General features: G+C 44.8%; 1 long non-coding RNA gene across 1 annotated transcript in view; it reads left to right on the forward strand.

The window, feature by feature from the left end:
- The window catches only part of LOC138301900 (uncharacterized), a 41,519-nt gene that overhangs the window by 3,218 nt on the left and 10,894 nt on the right, over window positions 1-27,407 (forward strand). The window contains exon 2 of the long non-coding RNA XR_011205148.1: window positions 27,107-27,222. This is a non-coding gene — a long non-coding RNA (uncharacterized lncRNA). The remainder of the gene's footprint in view (window positions 1-27,106; window positions 27,223-27,407) is intronic.

A 27,407-nucleotide genomic window follows, 5' to 3' on the forward strand; every position in this document is an offset into this window, starting at 1 on the left:
GTTGTACAACAGAAATATATTGTGTTTGATGCAGCGCTCAGTGTAACTGAGCAAAAAACTCCAGAAGAAACTGCATCTAAAGCATAAAATAAATTGACCCAAAAGAAAGCAAGTACATACAAATGGTAGAAGAACCTTTTGGCAGGGGACCAGATATATAATTGTAAATGAGTCCAATTTATGATGTAATAGGCCAATTGTATAGTTTTGACTCATTTCAAATCAATCAGCATGTTATCATCAGGGCAACATAATTTCAACATCACAGATAGTTTCAAAATATAATGCACAGAGACAGTATTACACTTGTTATAGTAGACCCATCAGTAGTACAAAGGGTATGCAAAGAACTTGTCAGCCAATGAGAATGTGAAGCTGGGGATAAATCTTTCATCTCCTGTCACAGTCTTCATAAGAAATCATATTGAGAACATAACAGAAAAAATAACCAACAAAATAAAGGGATCTGAAGAGATAATCAGAGTTGCCAGCATATCACAGACTATAAAAGGGTGCATCTATCTCTCACATTTCTTCATCCATCACACTGCCAAGCGTCGCATCACGTAACACAATAATGACACCTCAGTGGTCATCAAGCACAATGGGGAAACAATTTCCTCACAGACTTGAAACAAGGACAATCCACTTCCAACAAGACACCCTCACAATGTGTTGTGCTTTAGTGGTCTGCAAGACAATAACAAGCGTTATATACAGTACAGTGTCTCAGATCCTGGTATGCATGTATTCTCTGTATTTTGTGTCTTTGGGAGTCACAACCATTTCACTATTTCGTAGGGCTTCTGAGTATTTTCTGTGGGGATGATCTCGGCTTTTGAGCAAGTCCACTTACCTTCCATTACCTCCTGTTTTGAACATCTGCCTCTTCTACTTTGGGTGAAAAGGAAAATCACTTGCTTTAGCATCCATTTAGTTTTGGGGCTTTTTGTGTGTGAGGAGGTTGTTGTATCAGATTGCGGGGTTGGGTGTGTGAGTATGGGGAGGGTACTTGACTGAAAATAGGCCTTGGCAAAGTACCACAGGCTATGAGAAGACGTTCCTCAAGCAATGTCACAGTCCTGCTCCACTGTTCAATAAAAACGCACATTTTTACTTATAAGACCTTTCAGACATTCAACAACATCTCCATTTCACATGAGTTGCAACGTGTGTCTGAAATATTTTTTTTTACAGCAGTCTGGCCTTGGGGTGTGTCATGGGTGAAGGAAAGTACTACCTGACATCAGAAGAACAGTTGACTAAGTTTATTGGAACATTAGTGTAGCAAGAATGCCATGGGACCAGGTGCAAACAACAAAAATCGCCCTTTTGACTGCGGTTGGGGAAGTGAATACAGCCATTATTAGGGTTCAAAGGGCTGCTGGAGGGCTCTGCACCCCGGTACCACCGTACTTGCAGCACCAATGGTATCTACACCCCTGTATTGGAAAGAGGTCCCACATGCAGAGCAACCAGTCACGGCAAGCTGACAGCCATGACTGACCAAGCGATTGCGCATGCTTCCATAACACTGCAGCCAGAACCGCAGTGCGAAATGCCAGGTAATAACATAATACCTATTACAGAATTTAATTCTCTCAACAAACATATATTACTGGATGTAACACATGTCTCTGGTATGCACTTCTTAAGGGGGTGCAATATTTTTACCTACACGTTTCACAAAATTGAATTAAAATCTAGGATTCTTGGCCTTTTTTGAAGGTAAACTTAAATCCTACTTCTTACTATTTTAGTCATGTGCTTGTGCGATGAAGTTACTGCTTAGTTTTCAAATCCCAGCACATCTGAAAAAACAGCTAGCCAGGTGTAAGAAGGTAATGGGAGGAATGCTGGCAAATAGTCTAACCGCTGCCAATCACTCCGAGTAGCATTCCAACCCACCATTTTTGTTGCCCACGGTGCCACCTCACATTAGACCCAAACCTTCTTCAGTTGGTTGCAGTATGCTCGGGCATACTCTTGGGCATTACATCAGACACACAAAAAGTAATAAGAGGAATGCTTGCCACTAGCCTAACCACTAGCAATCACTTGGAGTAGCATTCCAACCCATCATTTTTTGCCCACTATGCCACCTCAGATTAGACCCATCTATTTGAAAATCAACCATGGTCCTGCTCAAGTAGGAACAGTCCAGTCTGACCTGCAAAGCCAGGTCATCTCTGAACCAGAACACAAGCAACCCAAGATTAATATTAGCCTAGTTGGAACTCTTCAGTCAGGTGCAACTTGGTTCCAGTGACCAAGAGCACGAGTCCGAAGTTTGGCCATACCGTTGGCCAGTTATGTCATTACATCAAACACAAAAGGTGCAATTAGTTTATTCAAAGGCAGTTGCTCAGGGTAGCATCCCAGCACATCATTTGTTTTTGCCCATCTCAAATTAGACCCAGACAAATGTTGGTTTGGAATGCTACCCCAAGGGATTACCAGTGGTTATACTATTTCCAAGCATTCCTCCCATAACTATTTGCGTGTTTAGTTTAACACCCCAAGTGGCCAAGGTTATGCTCAGCTATGAGCCCCTTGCTCACTGTGCCATTAGATCCAATCTATACCTCATTTACAAGTCCTAATAAGGTTGAAAGTGGTCTTGGTTTGCGTGTGGTCTCATCTGGGTGGGCCTCGCCTCACAGTTCGGGGTAGTATATTTCTTTGAGGAGCAGGGTTAGTACTGATTTACATAAGGCAGAATTGGAAAGTGGGCAAAAAACGATCGACTGGAATGCTACCCAGAACAATTGGCAGTGGGCTAGACTATTTGCAAGCATTCCTGCCCTCACTTTCTGTGTGATTCGCTAACAATGGCACCTTAAGTGAGGCTGCTTTTCATAAGCCTGCCTATAAACATCTTGCTGAAAATCTTCAAGTAAATCTAACCTAGGCACATTGCAGTGGCATCGGAATCAAGCAAGCAACCCCTAGCCTGTGAAACGGCAGCAACTACAAATCACCCCTTGGAAAACCAAACTATAAAACTGATCATAGCCGAGGTGTACGTTTGAACAAACCTCTTTACAGTTTTGTATGAGATTGCAATTTTCCATCCGGGTTTTAATTGTAAAGTCTGAAGGAGGCAAGTTGGAGTGTGCACTTAGTGTGAACTCCTCCTTGAAAGGGGTGCAGTGGTTTGTGGTCTGGCAGCTGGTATCTCTGCGCAGACTTCAAGATCACAGATTGTACTTAAGTGTCCGGGGGGGTTAGGAATACAAGAGGTGGGTGAATGTTGAGGTTGTATCGATGGAATGTATGGTCTATGTGTACATATTAGAACACCCTTCCTCATATTCTAAAACCCCTTACTGTGAACCTTTAAAGACACCTGATTGGCTCTCTTCTGGCCATTTCATTACTTTCTAGTGTTATCCTTTTTAGCAGCTTCTGTTACATTAATAACACTCCATCCGCATTTAGACTGTTTAAAAGGGGAGCACGCGTAATAGAAATTCCACAGCACTGTTAGCGATGAAGTTTGTGGTGGTCGCTATGGGAGTGGTGAGAAAGGGTGCGCTTTGCTACTGTCATGGTTGCAGGCCTACAGAGGGCAGAGTCTCGTGGGGGTAAGGCAGAAGGAAAAATAGGGGATTGGGGTCTTTGCTGTGGGGAAGTCTTCGGTGCATGGGTATGCTAGATGCCATGCAGCCATGGACCTTTGTTGCCCTTAGCAGCGCTGTGTTTCCTGGATCCACACTTTAACAAGGCTTGCTAGTATTTTTAGGGAGAGTCACCTGGGTTGCAGGTAGTGAGGCTTCGCATGTCCCTAGTCTGACGTTGCCATGTTCACTTTCATAACATGCATATATTTCCATCAGCAATGTTATTTTCCTCCAACATGGAGTCCTGTGAACACGTTTTGTCTTGAATTGACATGTATTTATGCAAAAATGTAGTTGTGTATAAAAATGCTGTCAGTTGGTGTATGCTCTTTCCCATGCCCTTCTTTATCTTTAATGGTACCGTTTATGATCCTTCCACAGTTATTTAGTATTAATTTTGCAACATATTAATATTGTTGTATCATGCTGGGAATTAATGTATGCTCCGCACTGTGCCACTTATCCGAATTAGGGTGCAATTTCAACAATTGAGCTAAAACAGTTTATCCCTATTTTGCCAAAAAGGGGTCATGCATGTTAATAATCAGCACTGAATTGGATTGCTTGGGAGCCAACACCATATATGCTGCATGGATGATTTGAAATAAATAGGCACAGATGGGTAGACCTTGCAGAATTGTATTAGCGGTCCCAGCACATGCCAGGTCACAGTCTCAACCCCATAGCATATCCCTATCGTTGGGTGCCAGCATTTGCATCACCGCAAATTGCCACACTCTAGGATGTCATTACAGAACACACAAATGATGAGAATGGTATAACCCAACCCATCACCCTCTGTTATACGCAACAAACACTGTAATAACTACAACACATCTTATATAAGTAACACAATTACCAAGATTGGCATGGTAAGAACCACATCAGGCATGGTAAGAACCACATCAGGCAATCCTGAAAATCTGGTACAGTGAAACATGTTTGTTGGCTTCCGCATAACACGCCCTTAGTTTTGAAGTTGCTACCAAAAATCCTCTACCTTCATTCTTTTCTCACAATCTTTGCTGGGTTTCACATTACTTGGCTCTCACTTTCTGCTTAATTCATCACACAAACTCCTGATTATGGTACTTCGCTTTAATGCAACACTCCACAAGCCCTCTTCCCTTTTCAGGAGCCACACGCACTAGAATGTCACCTTCTACTACTGCAAAATAATCACTCAGATTCTGATACGCATCGCACAGTGCGCAGCATAGGAACTAGCTCTAGATCTTCAGTTTCAACCATGATGGACATCACCTACACTATCGTTGATTATGATAACTGCATAAGTCCCTTTTAAGTCAGCCTTGAAATGTTCATCAACACGTACTTGCTACACAGGACCATGCAAGCGTCTGGTCTGCATCAACCATCATAGTTTGCCTTCTATTTACTCTGCACTCAGTGGAACATATCTGCTAAAATTTCATGTGTAATTTCTTTATCACAGCACCACCAGTCTAAGATGAGGGCCACTTTAAACATCTTATTAGCCTTCTCACATTTAGGCCGAGCTTCATTAGTCTATGATGTGAGTGTGTAGTAGTAATTCCATTGCACTTTACACTATGTCCTTATAAATGCTAATTCACCGTCCATAGTGTGCCACTAATTCGTTCTTTTGGGTGGGAAGTACAGGTGTTCCTCAGTTTTTAACACCTTGGTTAGTGCCATGGTTCTTCAACAATCCATCCATAGACCTGGATGGCAATCGCACACCACTGTCAGTGACAATTTATCCTGGAAAATCATAACTGGTGCAGAATGCGGGCCACCATTTGATGTACAATGTAGAATCTTAATTTCTACCGCCTCCTCCTGCAAGTCTATTCAGCATATTCAACAACACTGAGGGACATCTTCATAGTCCCCTAATTTCACAGGAGATACAGTCTTGCACACTTCTCTCTACGTCTCTGTCCACCTCTAGACACAAAAAGCCACTTCAAACCCACATGATAACACATTTAGTTGAGCCCTTGATGAGCCATTGTAAAAATTCTTTGCATCCGCAGTTGTCATGCTACACAATCTTGTCAGATTTTAATATTGCAGTGGCAACTATGAGAAAAGATAACACACCCTCATTCCTATCCTCTCTAGGCTGCCAATTCACAAAACACATAACATGACATACTAATTCATGCACAGGATCCACTTCTCTAAGGAAATAGCACAATCACTGATTTGCTTCACTTGGGATACCACACAGTCCTCCTCATCCTTCTTCTTTTCAACCCCATTTAGTGGCAAACTCAACAAGACACGTGCAGTGCTGCCTTGAACACCTGGAACATAAACAACGCGAAAGGTGTATTTCTGCCTTCTATACATTCACTTTGTGCACTTGTGGGTTTATGGTCAGCATGCGCCTGAACTCAGTTCCATACATAAGGCCGGAAATGCCAACATCCTACAAGCATACTATGGCCTCCTAACAAAGTATTTGAGCGCTTCATTCCTTCGAACGTGTACAGATAAAGGCGATAAATGATTCTTCACTCTGTAGCACCTAGGTAATTTGTCACAATTCACACCACTTGTCACATGCGTTTAATGGGATAACACCGATCTTGCCGAAAGCCATCCAACAATTGTGTCATCAAAGCTCTTCATTCTTTATAAGGTTATTCTTAGGTAGTATTTATTAGAGTGATTTGTCGAATAAGGACTTCAACTTCTCTTTGTTGTGGTTCTAGGCACATTTCAAACCCACCCTAGGTTAATGTAATCCCTAATCCCTTCCTTTCAGCTTGATTTCCTAAATCATATAGCTTTCTCTCCCCAGTTTTCCACTTTTCCTTTTGGGTGGTTAAGCCACTTTTCTGTCATTTATGCGAGGCCTTCCTCGGGGCATTATTGTGCTTATTTTTAATCACAAATGAAAATGCCCCATTTAAAATAGTTTGCTCTGTTTATTCCAACCAGCGCCTTCTGTATAGTCAGTCAGATATTCCATAGGCTATGGAGAGGGCAAACGGCATGCGCTTCATCTGGTGTGCTTTACATCACAAATGAGGTAAGGTGTTTGGAGTCATCATGCTGGAAAATCTGACTGTATGAACTAGATAGATCCCATCTGCAGTACTACTCTATGCCAAAAATTGTCAACATTTAATTGATCATAGAGAAGGGATGGGAATGTGTCGGACACACGCATGCACAGCCCACATGGCCTTTCTAGAACCAATCACTATGAAGTTTTCATATGTTCAATGACGCTTATACTACACAATTAGTTGAGTTTAACTTTGAGGTTAAACACTTATGTGTATTCCTCCTCCCACCTTTTAGCTTCATCCGTGATTCCTATGCACTAAGCCTGCATGTGACGATAAAGATCCAATTTTTATCCTTGCATCCTGTAAAATAAACGTTTGTAATTTATTTCAGAAATAAAGTGTTCCATGAGTGGTAAGGCAACCCCAGGTTTTTTTATTCTACAAATTATTTCTGTTTTTTAGCCGGGGCACTCTATCCTCTTTAGTCTGTGTTGATTGTCCACTACTCAGTGCCTTTGGGCTTGAATGTATATGTTGCTGCCTATACACTCCGATAATAACTAATATAACCGGAGGTTGGACACTGAATTATTTATTCCATAGCTATGGTAATATGGTCTGTTTAATGTCTGTTCAAGTATTTTTTCCTTGCCTTACAACAACCTCTAATATGGTTTGTGGATGTTCATCTTGTCTGAGTCAAATGTAGTAGTCTTCTAAATGCAATACTGTCATCAGGGCAGCCTGATACCTCTGGGTATGTGCCCCTCTAAACCTGTGCTTCCAGTACTACATTTTTGTAAGTAATGATCCCTCACAACCCTGAATCCACTATTATTCCTTAGGTTCTTCCTCCTCAATCAGTAAAAAAGTTGTATTACCCCACAGCACTCTGGTCCTGAATAGTGGCTTGACATGTTTCACCAAAAGCTGTCACTTAAATCTCTAGGCTTTATTTTTTTATTTATTTGTTTATTTAATGGTTTAATTGTTTTATATAGCGTAAAGCACCAACAGGTAAGAGAGCTCCTTACATAGAACAACAAGATAACGTCTACAGAGAAAATCACTTATAACAAGAACGAGATACGTCTATAGAAAACATCAATAACAACAAAAACATAATACCATAGTAACAAGGCAATCATTATTTGTAGACGTTCAGTTCTAGCACTTGTTTTGGGTGGAAGATGGTTAAGATCTGCATGAGCAGATGTGTTGATTTAGCCTGTCAGAAGAGATGGACTTTTATATTTTTTCGAAAATAAATCAGGGCGGGTTTTACTCTTAAGTCTGCTGTGAGTGAGTTCCACAAGAGCTTGGCAGGTCTGAGAAGCATTGATGTCCTTCTGAAGGTGGGTGCCTTTCCATCTGTTTGTCCACAATCTAGTGGAGGCTTTTTCTGAACACTAAAGAAAGGGCTTGAAGACAGTGTATGACCGTAGAGAAGATCATATGTACATGCAGAGTAATCCATGGATACCTGCCGTACTTCCCTGCACCCTGTGCCCACCCATGGTCTACCTGTGCCTGTAGTTGGTTGTATACATAGTGATATCAGGAAGGAAAACATGCATCAATACAATCTGCAGCACAACAATATGTAGAGCAAGTAGTGTTGACTAGGTTCAAGAACCCTGAATATAGGGCAGAGAGCGCATAGTATCATGTGTTCCTCTGGCTGTGCTTCTGCTGTGAGTTTTATGAACACAGTTTCAGAGCCTTCCATTGCTGATGGTCCACAGTACACTGCGCTGGACTGAACAGATTAGCTGCTTCTGGTGAAGAAATCAGTGCTGTCGTCAGAGGGAGCTAGAAGTTTGTGATTTTTTAATCTACTCAAACATGTCCCTGACTATGGTCACCGGGATACCGGGACACAAATGAACACATCTACATATCCAATGTTCCATAGTTTGAAGCATGCCACTTCTGTGACAGTCCTTCTAGGTGTCAGTGAAGATATTTTGGTAATGCGTTTCCTACTCACGCACAGGCTGTCCAGGATCATCCTTAGGAATTGATTCCCATATCCTTTCAGCTCACATGGGCTCTACCCATGCACTAACTCCTTGCAAAGTGTATATCTTCGGAAGCAGTTGCTGGTTGTCTCTGTCTTGCAGACCTCATCTTCCCTTTGCTCTATAAAAAGATTAACTTTTTTTCGAATCCCTTCACCTATTTATTCTCCTGAGGCTTCATTCACTTGGATAGCAGATGAAAACGTTCAGCGAGTTTGAGTAAGGAGATGCCTGATGAGATTAGATGTAAACTACATTTCACATTCTTAAATCCCTGGGAAACTCACTAAGGCTTTCATCCTTTCCTGGTTGATAAAATCAGAACTACAGTTCAAAAAAGCCTGAATGTATGTGCATGGATATAAGTTAATCAAGGTCCACCCCCGAAATCTGAGTGTGGGCACAATTTTCTAGGTGTATGATCCTATTTAAGTAGTTTCTGTTGGCATCCATACCTTCCACTCAATGTATAGAGAAAACAGGGACAGAAAGGCTTGGGAACACCTCACAGGAGCAACAATGGACCAGCTGAAAATGATAGTCTCTCGTTATTCCTCATCATTGGCATCCACCAGTCACAACAATCACAAAAACCCCAGCAGCGAGAGTCATTCATTATACACATAGGGGAATCTGTACTGTGTTGTCCCGTGCAACTCCCTCCTATTGCTGTCCCTACTGTGTAGGTGGTGTTGGATCGTATACTTGTTTCCTAACTATTGCCCCTCTCTCTGAGTGTGGCTTGGGGACAGGAGGAAACACAGAGTCCTATTCACACTAGCTTAAAAGGCTTCCTACCCACTTAACATGCTGTTTGGTACTCACTGAACTCACTTATTCTCTTGGGTCCACCACTAAAAAAAAAAAAAAAAAACATAACCCTGAGTTCTTATTCTCCGTAATGCTTAAGTATGTAGTAGTTTTCTCAGGACTAAAAGGTATCTATCGTGACCCTTCATACTCACCATAATTCACTGCACTCACCTTCCTTCAAGCTGCCCTGATAAAGAAACAAAGCGACCTGGAAGCCCCAGTCCTCGGCTAAGGGACACCATGCTTGTGTGTTTGCCACTGGACTTGCACCGACTACTATGAAAAGCGCAACAGTGACTGTTTAATAGTGACTTACTGTTGTAGTGTTGTGACACAACAAAAGTTGGTAGCTGACAGGACTTAAAAACGCAACCGTGTGCCTGTCAAATCAGAAAAGATTGACATATCTGGACATTTCCCAGATGTTCCCATTATCAACTTTCTTACTGGTGAAACTTTTCCCTGCTTTCGCAACAGACCAGATCCTGCCTGTAGTGCGGCCTCCTGCGGAGACGGGCTGCTATTCCCCATCCCGGCTCCAGGACACGTGAGCATGCAGAGCTCCCTCCGCACTCTCCCCAGCGTTCTTTCATCTCTTCTTCCTTCTTCTGCGGTGTCCTGTGTGTCGCCTATCCTTACCCTCGCCACTGCGAATCCTTTTGCTGTTATCCTTTTATGTGGTGGCCCCTCCCTCCCCCTTCTTTTCAGGTGGCAGCACATAAAGCTTGTTTTGTCTCCATTCATTCTTTGTAGGATTACTCTATCGTTCCCAGACCTGCCCATACTTGAGTATGAAGACAAACTCGTTTGTGGGAAAATGGGAAGATTTCCCAGCAGGCCGATAAGCTGTGATGAGACAGCTCCCATCTGACTCTTTCCTACAGGACAGTCCATGTGCGGCCGTGACTCTTCTGCTTAGGGAACTGGCTAAGCCTTAACACAATTTGGATGGTCTACGCTACACCCTTGGTAGATGGTAACACAGGACAGGCAGACAACTATAACGGGAAGGTATACTATTAGGAAATATAAGGCACACATGAGACACACACCAACATATGGCGTAATGGCAGCAGCCAATCTAGCTATGTACCACAACGTAATCTTGAATCACATTTCACACCTTTCACCAAGATAACAGAATTCCTTCTTATAAAAAAACATAAAAGTCATCAGCACTTAACCATGCTCAATCAGCCTTTAAGGGAAGGTTCACTCTAACACTTACCACAATCCTAAAGAGAAAGATCTCTTTTAGAGCAGTGGGTTAAGGGGAAGAGGCGTCTTTAAAGCATAGCAATGGAGTAACACGGAAGTGAGGCAGAATTGCCGTAGGCAAGAATTAAATCCTGCAGTGGAAGATTAGTAATGTCTTATATGAGGGAAAAGCTTCGAAGACACTAGAAAGTTCTTTTTGGATTTCAGTGACTGAGGGAGACATTGCTCTATTAGATTGGTTGTTTGTAAAGTCATCAATGTATCCTGAAGGCTGCTCTGAACCCTCGGAAGGCAAACTGGGGTAAAATAAAGATGGGTGTGTGTAACAGGAGAGGCAGTGACGGAAGAGCCTTATGAATACAAAAAGCATCCAGATAATGTTCATGCCACTCAGGTTAATATGCAGATAGCCTACCTGTGACATGTGGTTGGTTGGACAGGGAGGCAGGGGCAGAAGATGCAGTGGGGTAGTGGCAGTAAGGATGGGGCAAGAGCACCGTGAAGTACAGAGTGTGAGTTGATAGGAGTTAGAATTAAGACATTCCTGTACTTGGAACTTTGATGTGAGCTTTGAGAGCTACATTGACCATCTTCCTTCCAGACCAAAATCTTTATTGTTGTACCCACAAAATTGCCCAGAACTCTATGGAAGAAGTCAGTGAAGTTCACTGCAGTATCAGCATTTTTCTATGTGTTTAGAAGAACTATCCTCCTCTCTAGTTTTGTCAAGCCAGCTCCTTTTTTATCCAAATATCTCCTGCTGCACATAGTTTGTCTGTGCTTTACTTCTGGTTTAGGGTTTCTACCTTGCTGTATGGCGTCAGGGCACTATGTTATCGCCCCTGTCCTTTCTTTAGACAAGCTGATGCATTCTGAGTGTTGTCTATGTATGCTTCCGTAAAGCCAAAGGTGACCGCTCTGTTCTGAATTAGGAGCTGTATCTTAGGTGAAGAAAATTGACACAAGATAAGCCGCCAGGTCTGTCCTGGCTAAGCCAACCCCTCAAGAGAAGCTAAGGGTGTGCCTCCGTGTTCTACCTGCCTTCTGGAATAGAGCACTTTCAGGACTATGTACGAGGACAAGCACAGACATTATGTGGAGAAGGCACTTCCTTGCCCATAGTTACCTAATGCCTTCCTAGTGCATCTAATACCAACAAGCTGAAGTAGCAACTGTGAAACACAGTTTAATGCCATTACTTTTAAGAACCTCGATATTGAGAACCTCACACAATTGTTGTATGCCAATATACTGAGGTTGAAACTATCAACCCACAGAAATATTTCACCCACTGTATCATCATTGTAATTACATATAGAGAAGTACAGATTTACTATTCTTAACTCCACATCTCCTTACCTTGACGACATACTGGTAGTTGATGTAATGGATGTGTCAATTTTGTCATGCGATATGGCGAACCTGCTCTTACACAATCTTACAATAGGCTGTATCGTGGCACCCTAGATTAACCCACAAGATTCTGATGCTGAAAACAGACATAACCATCTCTGAAAGTTGACGACAAATAGGTTGGAGTCTGTCAAATGCCTCCACCGTACTTCCTATGGCTTCAACATATTTATGTTCAGAGATAGCTAAGTCAATGTGAAACGGAGCCTTATCTCTGTGCATATTCCTGTTTTTTGTTGTATTGCAATAATTACAATAGAGTTGTTTTTAATTATTTTTGTTGGGATACTATAGGGATGTATGTCTGCAGCTGTGAGTTGCAGATGTCCCACCTGTGTATTTATTTTTTGCCCCTGCATGCACCCAAGCCTAGCGTTCCTTGGTGCCAAAGTCCAAGGAACATCTTGAACACCCGCTTCCTCACATCGTCAGAAGAGGCTGCCACCAGGATGTTTCCCAACTGTTGTCCCCTCTTTCACCTCTGGAGGGGTACTCAGGAGAACACATTAAGAGTGGATGTTAGTTAGATCCAGTAGAATATGCATCATCTCTGGAACAGGTGGAAACAAAGAGAGTGGCCCTTGAAAGATATGCACATAAGGTTTTGAAAGATATTGCTCCAATTAGACAGTCTTAGATAAGTTACAGAGATGTGATGGACAGAAAAATCTAGATGATGGGACAGAGTAAGTGGATGTAGGAAACTGGATTATTATCTGAAGTGAGTGACTGCCCACGTCAAGGAATAATCATAACCTTTGTTAGGTTGAACCCTACAAGTCACTAAGTTAACCTGAGCTCAGTCACCTGGTCGTTATGTCACAGAGCAGACAGGCTTCACTTAGGTCAATGTGGAAAGTATTTATGCTGTACCAAAACAGTAATAACGTCAAAACACCGAACAATAAAAATCCCATAATGAACTAGAAGAATTGAGAAAATGAATAAACAAAATGACAAAACAATGACAAAAATCCAGCAAGGGGAACCAGAGACAGTTTTAAGTGAAAATAGCACCAAAAACCATGAAGCTCCAGTGATAGTTAGTAGTCGACCTGGCGCAATTTGAGGCTGCCTGCGATGGTCCCAGCCAACCACAGGAGTGAACTTCTGAGGCCCCCAGTACCTCAGAGGAGGCACTTAAAGGCTCACAGGGTGTCAAGTAGAAGCCAACAGCAGGGTCCAGTCCCAGTCCAGTTGCCACTGGTCAGCTGGCTACTTCCAAGGAAAGGCCTCTTGCAGCTTGTGATCTTCCTGTAGGGACACAGGCAGTCAGCCAACTGACTCCTGGATTCCCCTTTTTTGTCCTGGGTACACGAGGGAGTAGGTCTAGTCTTCTGCAGGTCCAGAAAGAGTTCTGAAGAGGGTGCCTGGGGATGCCAAATTTAAGCCTGGTACTAGCTAGTGGGTGGTGGTGATTCCTGGCCCCTCCCAAACCTATGCAGTAAACATTTGCCGGCCCTGAACTACCTCCTTATGCAGTGTTTCATGCTTGCCTTACTGCAAATGGGCTGCAACTGCCATGGGCCAGGACATTTTCAAGATGGTCAAAGTCTTCAGCCACTCCCTTTCAAGAGTGCATCGAGTGATGCATGTGGCTCAACGGACCTATCAAGTAGGATTTGACTGTCAAAAGAAGGCCCTTAGTCCCACCATTCATATTCTGTTGAACTCAGTTTAGTCATATCTGCCCATTTAGGTCAGCCTATTGTTTGCTCCTGGGAGGCATTTCATATGTACTGAAGGGTAAGCATAGGCTAAGCAGACAGTGGCTAACGCTAATTAGCACCCTGACAATTCAGTCCTAAAAGTTACTTTTCCTTAATATTTTTTTTGCAAAATTCACCTTCACAATTAAATTAAAATTTTAATAACTATTAAAAACTGTCATATAATTTTTTGCTAGATGATCCTATTCTCAAGATACAGTATTAGTATTTTAATCTGTACACTGGTTTTATATCCCCTTCGCTGCCAGGCCTTTTCCCCCTCCTGTGCTGAGCCTTTTTTTGGCTATTTGGGGCAGTTCGCGCTTAGGCCCTCATAACTTTTTGTTCACATAAGCTACCCACGCCAAATTTGCGTCCTTTTTTTTCAACATCCTAGGGATTCTAGAGGTACCCAGACTTTGTGGGTTCCCCTGAAGGAGACCAAGAAATTAGCCAAAATACAGTGAATCTTTTTTTTTTAATGGGAAAAAAGGGCTGCAGAAGGCAGCGTGTTTTTTCCCCTGAAAATGGCACCAACAAAGGGTTTGCGGTGGCAAGATCACCATCTTCCCAGCTTTCATGAACAGGCAGACTTGAATTGGAAGCCCCAATTTTTCAAAACAATTTTGACATTTTACTGGGACATACCCCATTTTTACTATTTTTTGTGCTTTCAGCCTCCTTCCAGTTAGTGACCAAAATGGGTGAGAAACCAATGCTGGATCTCAGAAAGCTAAACATTTCTGAAAAGTAGACAAACTTCTGAATTCAGCAAGGGGTCATTTGTGTAGATCCTACAAGTGTTTCCTACAGAAAATAACAGCTGAAATAAACAAATATTGAAATTGAGGTGAAAAAAACAGCCATTTTTCTCCACGTTTTACTCTGTAACTATTTTCTGCGATGTCAGATTTTTGAAAGCAATATACTGTTACGTCAGCTGGACTCTTCTGGTTGCGGGGATATATAGGGCTTGTACGTTCATCAAGAACTCTAAGTACCCAGAGCCAATAAATGAGCTGCACCTTGCAATGGGTTTTTATTCTATACCGGGTATACAGCAATTCATTTGCTGAAATATAAAAAGTGAAATATAGGTATCAAGAAAACCTTTGTATTCCCAAATTGGCCACAAGATAAGGTGTTGAGAAGCAGTGGTTATTTGCACATCTCTGAATTCCGGGGTGCCCATACTAGCATGTGAATTACAGGGCATTTCTCAAATAGACGTCTTTTTTATACACTGCCTTACATTTGGAAGGAAAAAATGTAGAGAAAGACAAGGGGCAATAACACTTGTTTTGCTATTCTGTGTTCCCCCAAGTCTCCCGATAAAAATGGTACCTCACTTGTGTGGGTAGGTCTAGCGCCCACGAAAGGAAATGGCTCAAAACACAACGTGGACACATCACATTTTTTCACAGAAAACAGGTGTTTTTTGCAAAGTGCCTACCTGTGGATTTTGGCCTCTAGCTCAGTCGGCACCTGGGGAAACCTAGCAAACCAGCGCATTTTTGAAAACTAGAGACCCAGGGGAATCCAAGATGGGGTGACTTGTGGGGATCTGACCAGGTTCTGTTACCCAGAATCCTTTGCAAACCTCAAAATTGGACCAAAAAAACACGTTTTCCTCTCATTTCGGTGAGAAAGGTCTGGAATTTGAGAGGAGCCACAAATTTCCTTCCACCCAGCGTTCCCCCAAGTCTCCCGATAAAAATGGTACCTCACTTGTGTGGGTAGGTCTAGCGCCCACGAAAGGAAATGGCCCAAAACACAATGTGGACACATCACATTTTTTCACAGAAAACAGAGGTGTTTTTTGCAAAGTGCCTACCTGTGGATTTTGGCCATTAGATCAGCCGACCCCAGGGGAGGCAGAAATGGCCTAAAATAAATTTGCCCCCCTAAACCCTGCGGGGAGCGACCCTTGCCTACGGGGTCGCTCCCCTTGCGTGACATTGGTGCAAAAAAAAAATCCCCGGTGTCTAGTTGTTTCTGCCCCCCTTGGGGGCAGATTGACCTAAAATCCGCTGATCTGCCCCCAAGTGGGGCAGAAATGGTCTAAATACAATTTTCTCCCCAGGGGAGCGACCCTTGCCTAATGGGTCGCTCCCCATCTCTTAAAAAACAAACAAAAAAAAAGCCCACAATACAAAATTTAGCCCTGGCGCCTAGAGGTTTCTGCCCACCCTGGGGGCAGATCGGCCTAATAACAATAGGCCGGGGCAGAAATGGGCTAAAATAAATTTGTCCCACTAACCCCCCCGGGGAGCGACCCTTGCCTACGGGGTCGCTCCCCTTGCGTGACATTGGGGCAAAAAAAAAAAACCCGGTGCCTAGTTGTTTCTGCCCCCCTTGGGGGCAGATTGACCTAAAATCCGCTGATCTGCCCCCAAGGGGTGCAGAGATGGCCTAAATACAATTTGCCCCTCCAGGGGAGCGACCCTTGCCTAAGGGGTCGCTCCCCATCTGTAAAACAACAGCAAAAACAAAATCCTTAGAGCCTCATAGCATCCAGTTTGGACTCTACAATGGAATTAGTTGCCATCAGTTGCCATCCATAGATTATCCAGGAACATCCAGGATTGGAATGATTGCTGCCTCCATGCCTTGACCTTATGTAAAGCAAGCTTGTGTGTTATCAAAGATATGCTAGTGTGCTAAAACATAAGGCTGCATAGACTAGCAACTACAACTGGTTTATTTAATAGCAGAATTACTACCTCTTGCATACAGCTTGTTTAATTATTGATTGATTAATTATATCCCTTGAAGGTAAAGCTGTATATGGAGAAAGAGGTAATCTTTCAAGTGCTCTGGCTGGTGAGCGATCATTCTGGAAGCCTGACAAATGTAGATTCTTCAGGTCTTTCAGGCTGGATGTATGTATGTATTTGGTATTTCTGTAACGCAAAGTTAGCCAACAGAGTGCTGTACATAGTGAGACAGGTCTAAATGCTTGGAACAGAAGATTGGGCACGTTCTTTTCAGATCTCACTCATGATGTGTCAAAAAAGATCAGAATTCTGTTGTATTTCACTGTATACCCACTCAGTTTTAGTGCAATACAAAGCAATAGCACTACAGATTTCCTAAGGTTGTGGTATTAGAAAAGGGACACTATTTTTTTTTAATTCATAAACAATTTTCCAGAATTGTTTTTGGAGCTTGGATACTGCTACTGGAAGAGACTTCTAACCTCATAACATAAGATGTGTATTTGTAAAGCGCACATTCACCCAGAAGGGTATCTTGGTGATGAATAACTGTTTATTGTTACCCAATGCAATGGTACTCATTTTATTGACCTCAGAGGGATGTAAGGCTGAGTGGACCCAGCAGGATTTGAACATGTGACCATGAGGTCTAACACAGGCCCCACCAGTGGACACATTAGCCCACTCAGCCACCAGACCCAGCTCAGATCTCAGTTTCCTTACCTTAGAATATCTTCCTGGCATCAGACTTGATCCAGATAAACTTGAGCTGAACCCTCGTGCGCCAGTAGGAGGCGCAGATGGCTACACATCGACATTATCTTCACCTGATGTGACATGTGCAGTGCCTATATGGGCACCACCCCAGTGCAAAGACATCAGATCCTTTCTTTTCACGCCAACGGTTGTCTCAGTTCTGGAGGGCTACCTTGGTTACTTTTTGGCTAATTTTTGCTCAATTTTTCTCAAGCCATTTTTTTCTAAAATCTTTTTCAGTGTGCCCCTCAGAAACATACACGCTTTAAGCCTTGTGGGTAATGTCACAGGCATATGTTTGTGACTGATTCTCACTTAGTTTGCCTTTGATGCATGGGGTCAACTTACAACTCCAAGTCCTGTTCGGACTGCCTTTTGATGCACACAAAGGCAATTCGGGAGAGGTCTCTAACATTTCTCACAGCACAACACAAGACCTGTAACGTTCCTGCTCACGAGGATGGTCTTGGTCCTGGGGACAATTTCGGGCCCACTCCTTGAGACATTCCTGCGGCTGTTTGACTTTTAATTCAAAATCAGGTAAGTCCAAAAAGAAAAGGAAGTAGTCAACTTCACCTTCCCTGTGCCTAAAGGTCCTGCACCCGCACGCCTCCGCGGAGCCTGCGTGACTCCTTCTCTGTGCTTCCCAGAGTTTCCTGGAGCTGGCGGTCTTGATGCCAAGTCCCTTATCTACAAGCAACCAACACCCTCTGGAATGCCTTCAGGCCAGAAGGAACCAAGAGGTGTCATACCCAGGTCCTCCTCTGGATCCCCCCAAATTCAGACCAAATCCCGTCCCGAGTGGCATTTTGGCTCTGCTACCCTCACCGGAACTTGGTGCCTTGACGCTTTCCCCATCATCCCGGTCGCTGCAAGGCGAGGGTGGACATATTCTCCCCTCAGAGGCACTGCCGCATCAACCACGTCTGATGTGGAGGCTGGAGCTGATTGACTTCAGGCTCAGACAGTGTACCTCTCTCCTTTTGAGAGTTTATGGAGGACAGTGAATACAGGGCCTTTGACCCATTTGTTGACATTTCCCTCACCTTCCCACTGGTATCAGGAGTTGGGTGATGCCAGCCGGCTGGACACCTTGCCAGACTGTGGATTAGTCTTTCCACCTGGACCAGCCATTGAAGAGTCTACATCATTTGCAATGGTGATGGGAGGGCTGCTCAGGTCCTGGATCTCCAGATCCCATCAGTAGAAGTGAAGGCGCCAGCGAGGAGACCCTGCTTCCTTTTAACAAAGTCCTAAAGGACTTCCTCCTGGGGGCTTGTTCCAAGACCTCTTCCAGGATCCCAGCCAACCGTCAGATTGCATGTTGGCACCATCCTGTGCCAGGGGCTCTTACATTCCTCACACAGCACTCAACCCCGAGAGTTTGGTGGTGCAAGCTTCAACAGCAATACCTTCTGGATAGGGAATACAAATGCCTGGAGACCTTTGGGAAGAAGAACTTATTTTCTTCCAGGTAGCCTTGTAGTGGGTCAACACTGCTTGCCTTTTGAGCAGATATTCCCTCGCTCTTTAAGTCTCTGGGTTACAGGCGCTGCCCATGGACCCAGAGGAGGCTCAGGCGTTCCTGACACAAGCCATGTTTGACAGTCGAGTTGAAGCAAGATTCACTATCTGATGTGGGTTGGATTCCACAAACTCCCTCAGCAGAGTGATTGGTTGCACAGTGGCTTTTCGATGCCACACTTGGTTACGGTCAACTGGCTTTTTGGGGGATGTCAAGGTGAACCTCATGGACATGCCAGCTTTCACCTGTTCAGCGAAAAAATGTATGCAGTGCTTGAGTGCTTCAAGGATAGCAGGGTCATGGCTTGCTCCTAGGAGCTGCCCATTGTCTGTTTCTTCTTGCCAACCACATTCCTCCTTTTGTCCCTCCTGTGGCTACCATACGGGACTCTAGACACACCAATACCAACCATACCTGCAAAGCCAGCAGGCTTCTCAGCACATTCCTGGTCATGACAGGGGCTCGCACAGACCTCTCAGACAGCAGGGGCATCGTACTGGCCAATCCTCCACCTCTCCTGCCCCTCCCAGATTTCTCTAGTGCAACCTCCTCCACACACAGCCCCCCAGTGGGTGGCAGAATACAGCACTTTTTACTGGAATGGCAGCCTGTTATGTCCAACAAGTGGGTGCTACAAATTGTTTGGTTGGGTTATGCCCTTGCTTTTCTCAAACACCTGCCAATCACACTACCTTCTGTGCAACAGATGTCGGAGGACCAACTGTCCTTGTTACACCAGAAAGTGCAAGTGCTTTTGTCCAAGGGAACCATCAAGAGGGTTCTGACACCTGAAGTAAGTGGAGGCTGCTACTCATTTCCAGTTTGCTGTGCTCCCCTTTGACCTCATCAGTGCCCCTTGTGTGGACATGAAAATGATGGCGTTGGTGACTGTTATCTTCTTAGTTTGGGGGTTCAAGTCTTCCTCAACCATGATGACTGGCTGTTGAATGCAGGTTCACCTCAGCGAGTCGTCAACCACTTCCATGCTACAGCCTACATTCTTCACTTGTTGGGGTTCATCATCAATGTGCGGAAGTCACTTCTGACTCCTCAGATGCTTCCTTTCATAAGAGCTATTCCAGACACTGTGCAGATTCATGCCTTTCTTCCAGTGCAGAGAGTCCAGTACATCTGGGCTATGATCCTGATGTTTCAGCTTTGGTCCTGGATCTCAGTGAGACAGACGACTCTGAGGCTGCTGGGTCTGATGGACTCCTTCATCCTGCTGGTAAAGAACACCAGATGGCATATGTGGGCTCTGTAGTGGGATCTATTCGGTCCCACTGGATGAAGTACCAGGGGAATCTCTTCGATCGTGTCCAGATTTCAGAGGAGACTTCAAGAGATCTGCAATGGTGGTACCCAGAGCAGACGGTGGTGACCGATGTGTCACTTTCAGTTTGGGGCTGTAATCTGGGAGAGGTGGAGATCAGAGGTGTGAGGAAAATGGGTGTATTATATGTTGCGGTTGTACTGTTATCATCCCTAATTCCTGAGGCCAAGCATGTACCTTATGTTCTGCAACTTATCGCTTCATAAATCATGTAACCGCTCCTCAATCTCACACACCTTAGGTTAAGTATTTGCACTAAGTTTGGAATCACTGTTGCCTATACCAAACCTTTAAATTATCTTTGTGTTTGCAATGTTCCATGTACTTGCAATTATACCTATGTTTGACTAAAAGGCCTCATGTTTTGTTCCACATGGTTGTCCAAGTCTTGCGTCAATAATTACCTTTTTTCTGTTATTGTATTTATTCACCAGTGCTTGATAATTATTCATGTGCCTGCAGACTTTCCAGTCAGGTACTTTCCAGAGTGATCAATGTGCTACCAGTACGGGGACTTTCCAGTCAGGGACTTTCCAAAATGATACATGTGCCCTTCTAGAAAACGCTATCTAGCTATAGATACTTGGTCAGAGCCCAGTTGGGTGCTTAGCTTTATTTCCCAAAAAAGAACACTTACCCCACTTACTCCCACTCTCCTGGATCATCACACCCTCTTCTTCCTGGTCCAAGCTTCCTAGCTTGACCCATTGACATCTGCGCCCCTGCAGTCATCTCTGAGCAGTTTATCTGACTTCTCTGATCCCTTCATTCCATAAAGGACCTACTGTAAGCGATGGTGGGGAGTCCTCTTTGTGGCTGCTGCCATTCAGGAATTGGCCCATTGGTCAGTCCAACATGTGAGGGCGTAACCTGCAATGAAAGAAAGAGCAAGCAAAAGAAGAGAAAACAAGGTTAGTGCACTATTCTTTGTTTCTCGTCCGCAACAATTCCACAAAAAAATAAAAACGTGAAGACTTGTGAATAATCCCTGCATAAGACTCAGGCACTATCTGCTGGAATCTCAAGAGACTATTTGTGAACTTTTAAAGAGAAGAGGAGAATTCAAAAATAAGAAAAGGAAGAACAGTCACACGATAAGAGCATATGAAGTAATATGCTGCCAGGGAAAAAACTGTGAACTGTTATTCAAAGCTTACGAAAAGAGTGGGAATTTCTCTCACAATAACTGAAGGAGAGCATATGTTCGGTGTTTTATAAGCATCTCTGAGTGTATGTACTTCTATTGCTCAAATGTTATTTGAGCTAACTATGTTAATGCATGCCAATGCGAATATAGGGGGTCATTCTGACCCTGGCGGTCATCGACCGCCAGGGTCGACGACCACGGAAGCACCACCAACAGGCTGGCGGTGCTTCCTTTGCAATTCCGACCGCGGCTATAAAGCCGCGGTCGCCCAGCCGGGTCCGGCGGTTTCCCGCCGGATTTCCCCTGGCTGGGAGAATCCTCAATGGCGGCGCTGCTTGCAGCGCCGCCATGGGGATTCCGACCACCTTCCCGCCATCCTGTTCCTGGCGGTTTTTACCGCCAGGAACAGGATGGCGGGAACGGGTGTTGTGGGGCCCCTGGGGACCCCTGCACTGCCCATGCCACTGGCATGGGCAGTGCAGGGGACCCCTAACAGGGCCCCAGAGAGATTTTCACTGTCTGCATTGCAGACAGTGAAAATCGCGACGGGTGCAACTGCACCCGTCGCACCCCTGCAACACCGCCGGCTCCATTCGGAGCCGGCTTCAATGTTGCAGGGCCTTTCCCGCTGGGCCGGCGGGCGCTCTTTTGGCGGTCGCCCGCCGGCCCAGCGGGAAAGTCGAAATGGCCTCTGCGGTCTTCTGACCGCAGAGCGTCCATATGGCGGTTCCCGCCAGGCGGGCGGCGTCCGCCGCCCGCCAGGGTCAGAATGACCCTCATAGTGTGTATGTTCCTTCCCTTTAGTTGACTCTCCTGCACACCCCGAAAGAGAAAGACACTTGGGGCATTCCCGAGCAGGATAGCAAGCTGGATACCACTCAGAGGGCGCGAGTCTTTGTTTCTTTTATTATTTTGACCCAACCCCCTTCCCTCCTAGGACATTGCCTTATTTGAGGTTATCATTCTTTGGTCGGCTGTTGTGTTGGGAGAGAATAGGGTCCAATATTGTCTCTGACAAGTTCTCCAGGTGAGTGGCCTGACGTACAACTTCACCGTGAAATACATGTAGCAACCCCTTAAGGACCAGTAGGTTTTGTTTGTCAAACTTTCAGCTCAACCCTGAGTAGCTTTGGCTTTGAGCAGCAAGGCTTATACTAAAGAACAAGTATGAAGTATTTAAACACCACCAAGCAACTGAAGAATCCACAAGACACCAAAAACATTCAACACCAAGTTATAAAAATAGACAGTATTTTTATGTATTTTTAGACACCAGAATAAAAAAGATCCATCTTAGGGTTCCAGAAATATAGAATTTACAAGGTATAATAAATCAAAGCATTTTACTCAACCTCAAACAAGCATTGGCAAATTCAATGAATTTGGCATTTAGAAATGTTGAAAAAGATTGAACAGTTGTATTGCGGTCACTTAGAGTCAGTTTAGGTGACCAAATCTAGTAGAGAGCCAGTCAGATAAACCAGCAAGGTCCTCAGAATAAGTCACCTTAACAGGTTAAGCAGTCTGTTGCCTTTACAATGGATTCCTTTTGAAGTGGTTCTGATGCAAGGGATGAAATATGCTGAAGATGTTCAAGGATGCTGTGGATGTGATGTGATGCACTTAACGAGGGGTCTTCCTGAGTCTTCTCCCCAGTGCACGAAGGGGGTGAGGCAGTCCTGGTCAAAGGGTCAACGTCCCTCAAAGTCCTCTCCGTGCTGGTAGAAGTCCAGTCACTACTGGACTACCAGTTGCCTGGCATCGTGGTCAGTCAAATCCTTCTCTAGGCAAAAACTCAGGGAGACCAAGCTGCACTCTGATGACTCTCCTGTGCTCAGTAAACACAGGTGCAACTTTGAGCATTGGATCCTGGTCTACAATGATGCACAGAGGTTGTCTGAAGATTTTGGGCTTCCAGCTTGCACCAGCAAGCTTCTCAGCTGTTGTGGCCTTGTGCTCTGAACATGAGCTCAGCTAACTGACCCTTGGAGTCTCTTTTCTTTGGCGTGGCTCTGGAGACGATTTTCCTCATGCTGGACACAACAGACACAGTCCCTCTCTTTTGCTAGCCAGTAAGTCCAGCAGGTGGAGTCCACGCCGGTTCAGTCTTTCTTTGCCAGTTCCGTGGTGTAGCAAGGAAGTCCTTCTTTGATTATTCTTCCAGTTCAGATGAGATCTGAAGTCTGGGTGCCAGGGTTGCCCTATTTATAATAAGAAAGTGCCCTTCGGGTAGGATGCCGTTGGTAGCGAATGGGCAACAAGATTCCCTTCCCCCTCATGACCACTTTCTGGGAAGTGTGCTATCTGGCACCATTCTGCCCCACTCCCAACATGGCAGACTCCTCTGTTGGTGTCCTGAGCTCCCAAGCCCAACCCAGAGAAGTGGCTACCAAGGGGGCTACATGCTCCTGTGAGAAACCAGTTTGACAACAGGTTTCCCCTCTCTTCCCTGGGTGCCAGCTAGTCTAAACAAAGGCGGCTGCCCCCTCACAAGAGTTCCTCATTTGCTCTACAAAGGCAGCTTCAGCTTTGAAGCTTGCCCTTTGGGCCAACACCTGTTTGGCCTTCTGCAGGAGCAAGGTAACACCTCTTCAGTGCATGCTCCTATTGTTTCCTTTCTCTGTAGCACGTCTCCCCAGGAGAGCAGGAAGCTGTCTCTGGTTCAAGCTCCTTGTGCAACCATTAATGTCACAGGAGACTGAAAGCAACAAAGTGTCAATTTTGTAAAAGTTGCACACTGTAACATTATTTTGACTTGAGAACCAAGTTGGGCTTAACATAACAAGTTGTTTGATACATTGGAGTTGCACCATTCAGGAGTTAGCACAGTTGAGGGGTCAGCATGTAACTCTGCACTTGCCAACCGGGCGATCAAGTCTTTCCAAAGTAGAAACAACAATTGCACATTGTTACTGACATAATACGTAAAATACATGCCCATGCAATACGGTGCACCCTGCTTTAGGGCTTGGTAGGCTGGCCATAGGGATGACTTACACATGTTTCAGGGGGACAGTTAACTTTGCCATAGCTTTAAATGGCAAAGTTGGACTAGCAGTTCAGACCTACCCTTCCAGTCTGCAGTTGTTGGCTAGGAGAATTGTTTTACTTTTGTAATTCCGTCTCTCTAACTTAGAGGCCTTTAGTACCATATACTAGGGACTTACAGGTAAGTTAGCCTATGCCAATTGGGCATAGCCAATGTAACATACATGTTTTGTGGGTCAGGGCATTGGCTGGCTTTGGTTTACAGGCATCAGGGTCAAACCTAATTTACATGAAGTTACTAACGTCAGCACGTTTCCGCGTCTTATCCACACTTAGGGGGTCATTACAACCCTGGTGGTCAAAGACCGCCAGGGCTGTTGTGGCGATTGCACCGCCAACAGGCTGGTGGTGCAATCCCGGGAATTATGACCGCGGCGGATGCACGGCGGTCGCACCGCCGGGGCCGGCGGTTTCCCACCACATTTGCCCCGGCGGTGATAATCCAGCTGGGCAGCACTGCTTGCAGCGCTGCCCAGGGGATTACGAGTCCCCGACCGCCAGCCTTTTCCTGGCGGTTAGAACCGCCAGGAAAAGGCTGGCGGTACGGGGAGTCGTGGGCCCCTGGGGGCTGGCATGGGCAGTGCACGGGCCCCCTGACAGGGCCCCATGCAGCTTTTCACTGTCTGCATAACAGACAGTGAAAAGCGCGACGGGTGCTACTGCACCGTCGCACGGCCGCAACACCGCCGGCTCCATTTGGAGCCGGCTCCTGTGTTGCGGCCGAGATCCACGCTGGGCCGGCGGGCAGAAACTAGGTTTCCTCCGCCGGCCCAGCGGGGATCTCATAATGACTGCGGCGGGAGAGCGGGCGCATTGGCGGCCACCTGGTGGTCAGATCTGCCGCCCGCCAAGGTCATAATGAGGGCCTTAGTGCTTGGATAGGTGTTGTGTTTTCTTTTGGTATAGTTTAATCTGAAAACCCATTCTCACTTTGATCAGGACACAAATTAAATGGATTAGCTATGATGACTTCATAAGAGGTCCTGTACATGTAGTATGTGAATACTTTTGTGATCTTTCCCTCACTTGATAAGAGTCTTTTGTTGAAAGGGAAATGTTTAATAGGCCTGCGCCAGGGAAAGAGAGAGGGAACTAGAAGGACGAGAGGCTGCACACATTACTACCTTTGCCACAAATACATAATCATGCTTAGATCAGATTTTTGTTCACGACATAAAGCTACTCATAAGAAACACCTTCTCCACCAAAAACGTTTCCAGACACCAACAGCAAATGTTCATTTTTATTAGCCCAATTAGAGACTCATGGTACGCAAAGAGAAAAATCGGGTGCAAAATGTTTTACCCATTTTTATCACTTTTGGCACGTCATTGTGAGCAGAAATTGGGCATCATTACAAAATGCCCGTTATATGAGATTTGAACAGGTAGTAAATAGGGGTGGGAGTTACTTTGGTTGGTGGGAGGGGTGGGAGTGGGAGTGGGCAGGTCACAGCAAGGCAGAGCAGTGCCAGGGGAACAATATTTGCGGCCCCTGATGTGCTGCAGGGGTTGGAAAGGAGTGGGCTGTGCCTCTGTCTTGGCCTTTAAGTGGGACAGAACCGTCGGGTCTCATGCCCGGCAGTAATAAAAATTGACATTGAAGCAGGTCTTCCCTGGGACCTATATATTGATGCCATTAACTTTAAATGCGTAAACGCTGGTCCATTTCCAAATAGTGATAGCATTAAGGTAATCTCTGTCAGCAGTTGTGTTCCTGATTACATTTCACATTTTACTTACTCTTGCGGTCCCTGTAAGTACTTGCTTTGTCCCTCATTTTGGGCCAGGTGTATAAAGCTTTTTTCTTGTCTCAAACGGTCGATTCGCAGAATTTGGCAGTTTACGACAAGAAAAAAGCATTTTGAGATGTACAGACCAAATTTTGCGATTCGGTAATCTATCTCCCGAATTGCAAAATAGGGTTGTGAGTCGAAATTAGAAAGGGGTGGGAAGTGGCGTTTCTTTCCTAATTGTGAGTCGGAGTGCGATGTATGAATATTTTGTGACCGTGATTGCAGTCACAAAACTATTGCAGTTAGCACCAGTTTCAAAATGGTGCTAACCCATTCGCAAACGTGAAGGGGTGCCCAGGGGACCCCTTTCCCTTTTTGAATGGTAGCAAAAGTATTTCTTCAGAGCAGGCAGTGGTCCTATGGACCACTGCCTGCTCTGAAAAAATGAAAAGAGAACTTTTCATTTTTATTTTTGGAATGCATCCCGTTTCCCTTTAAGGAAAACGGGCTGCATTTTTTTTTAAAAACTGCTTTATTTAAAAGCTATCAAAGACATGGTGGTCTGCTGTCCCCAGCAGGCCACCATCCCTGTGAGTGTAGCCTTTCCCAATGGTGTTGCAAATTGCGACCCACCTCATGAATATTAATGAGGTAGGTCATTTGCGACCCCACTGGGAATCGCAAACAGTGTGAGGTACACTGTTGTACATATGGTTTTGCGACTCGCAATTTGTGACTCGCAAATGAGTCGCAAAATTGTGAGTCGCAAATCTCTGGGTCGTACATCTGGCCCTTTGTGTTTCTGTAGTGTTTTTTTCATGCAACATATTACTCTTGTAATATTGTACTCATGCTTACCATGAAAAGAATTTCATCAAGGTATCTGGGTAAGATCAGGTTTTGGGCTGATACTTATAACAGGCCACAACTGAGAGCTCTTACTACAAGGCCAAAGGCAGTGAACATTTCTCACAGTCCCTTGCAATGTATCATAAAGGGGTTCAGAATACATGTTCAACCATTCATTGCTGTCTCTGCAGAGTGTACAGAGCAATGGTCCAGTGCATCAATTGTGATTCTATCTGAAAATGCAAGAAGGTACAAAGCTGTCAAAACAGCGACATGGTGAAAGTAAAAGAAAATGCAGTGCTTACAGGTGAGTGGGTGCATGGTGTGTTGGGATGGTGAAGTGAAGTAGATGCAATGTAGTATGTGCAGGAGAGAGAGAAAAAAGGATGGTGAAGAGGAAAGAGATGAAGTGTGGGATATGCAGATAGAGGGTTTCGGAAAAATATCAGGAGAAAAAGGGGGTGTCAAACCAAAAGACTGGAGAAGAAGGTT

This window comes from Pleurodeles waltl, chromosome 6 (assembly GCF_031143425.1).
Source record: "Pleurodeles waltl isolate 20211129_DDA chromosome 6, aPleWal1.hap1.20221129, whole genome shotgun sequence".
NCBI classification, from domain to species: Eukaryota; Metazoa; Chordata; class Amphibia; order Caudata; family Salamandridae; genus Pleurodeles; species Pleurodeles waltl.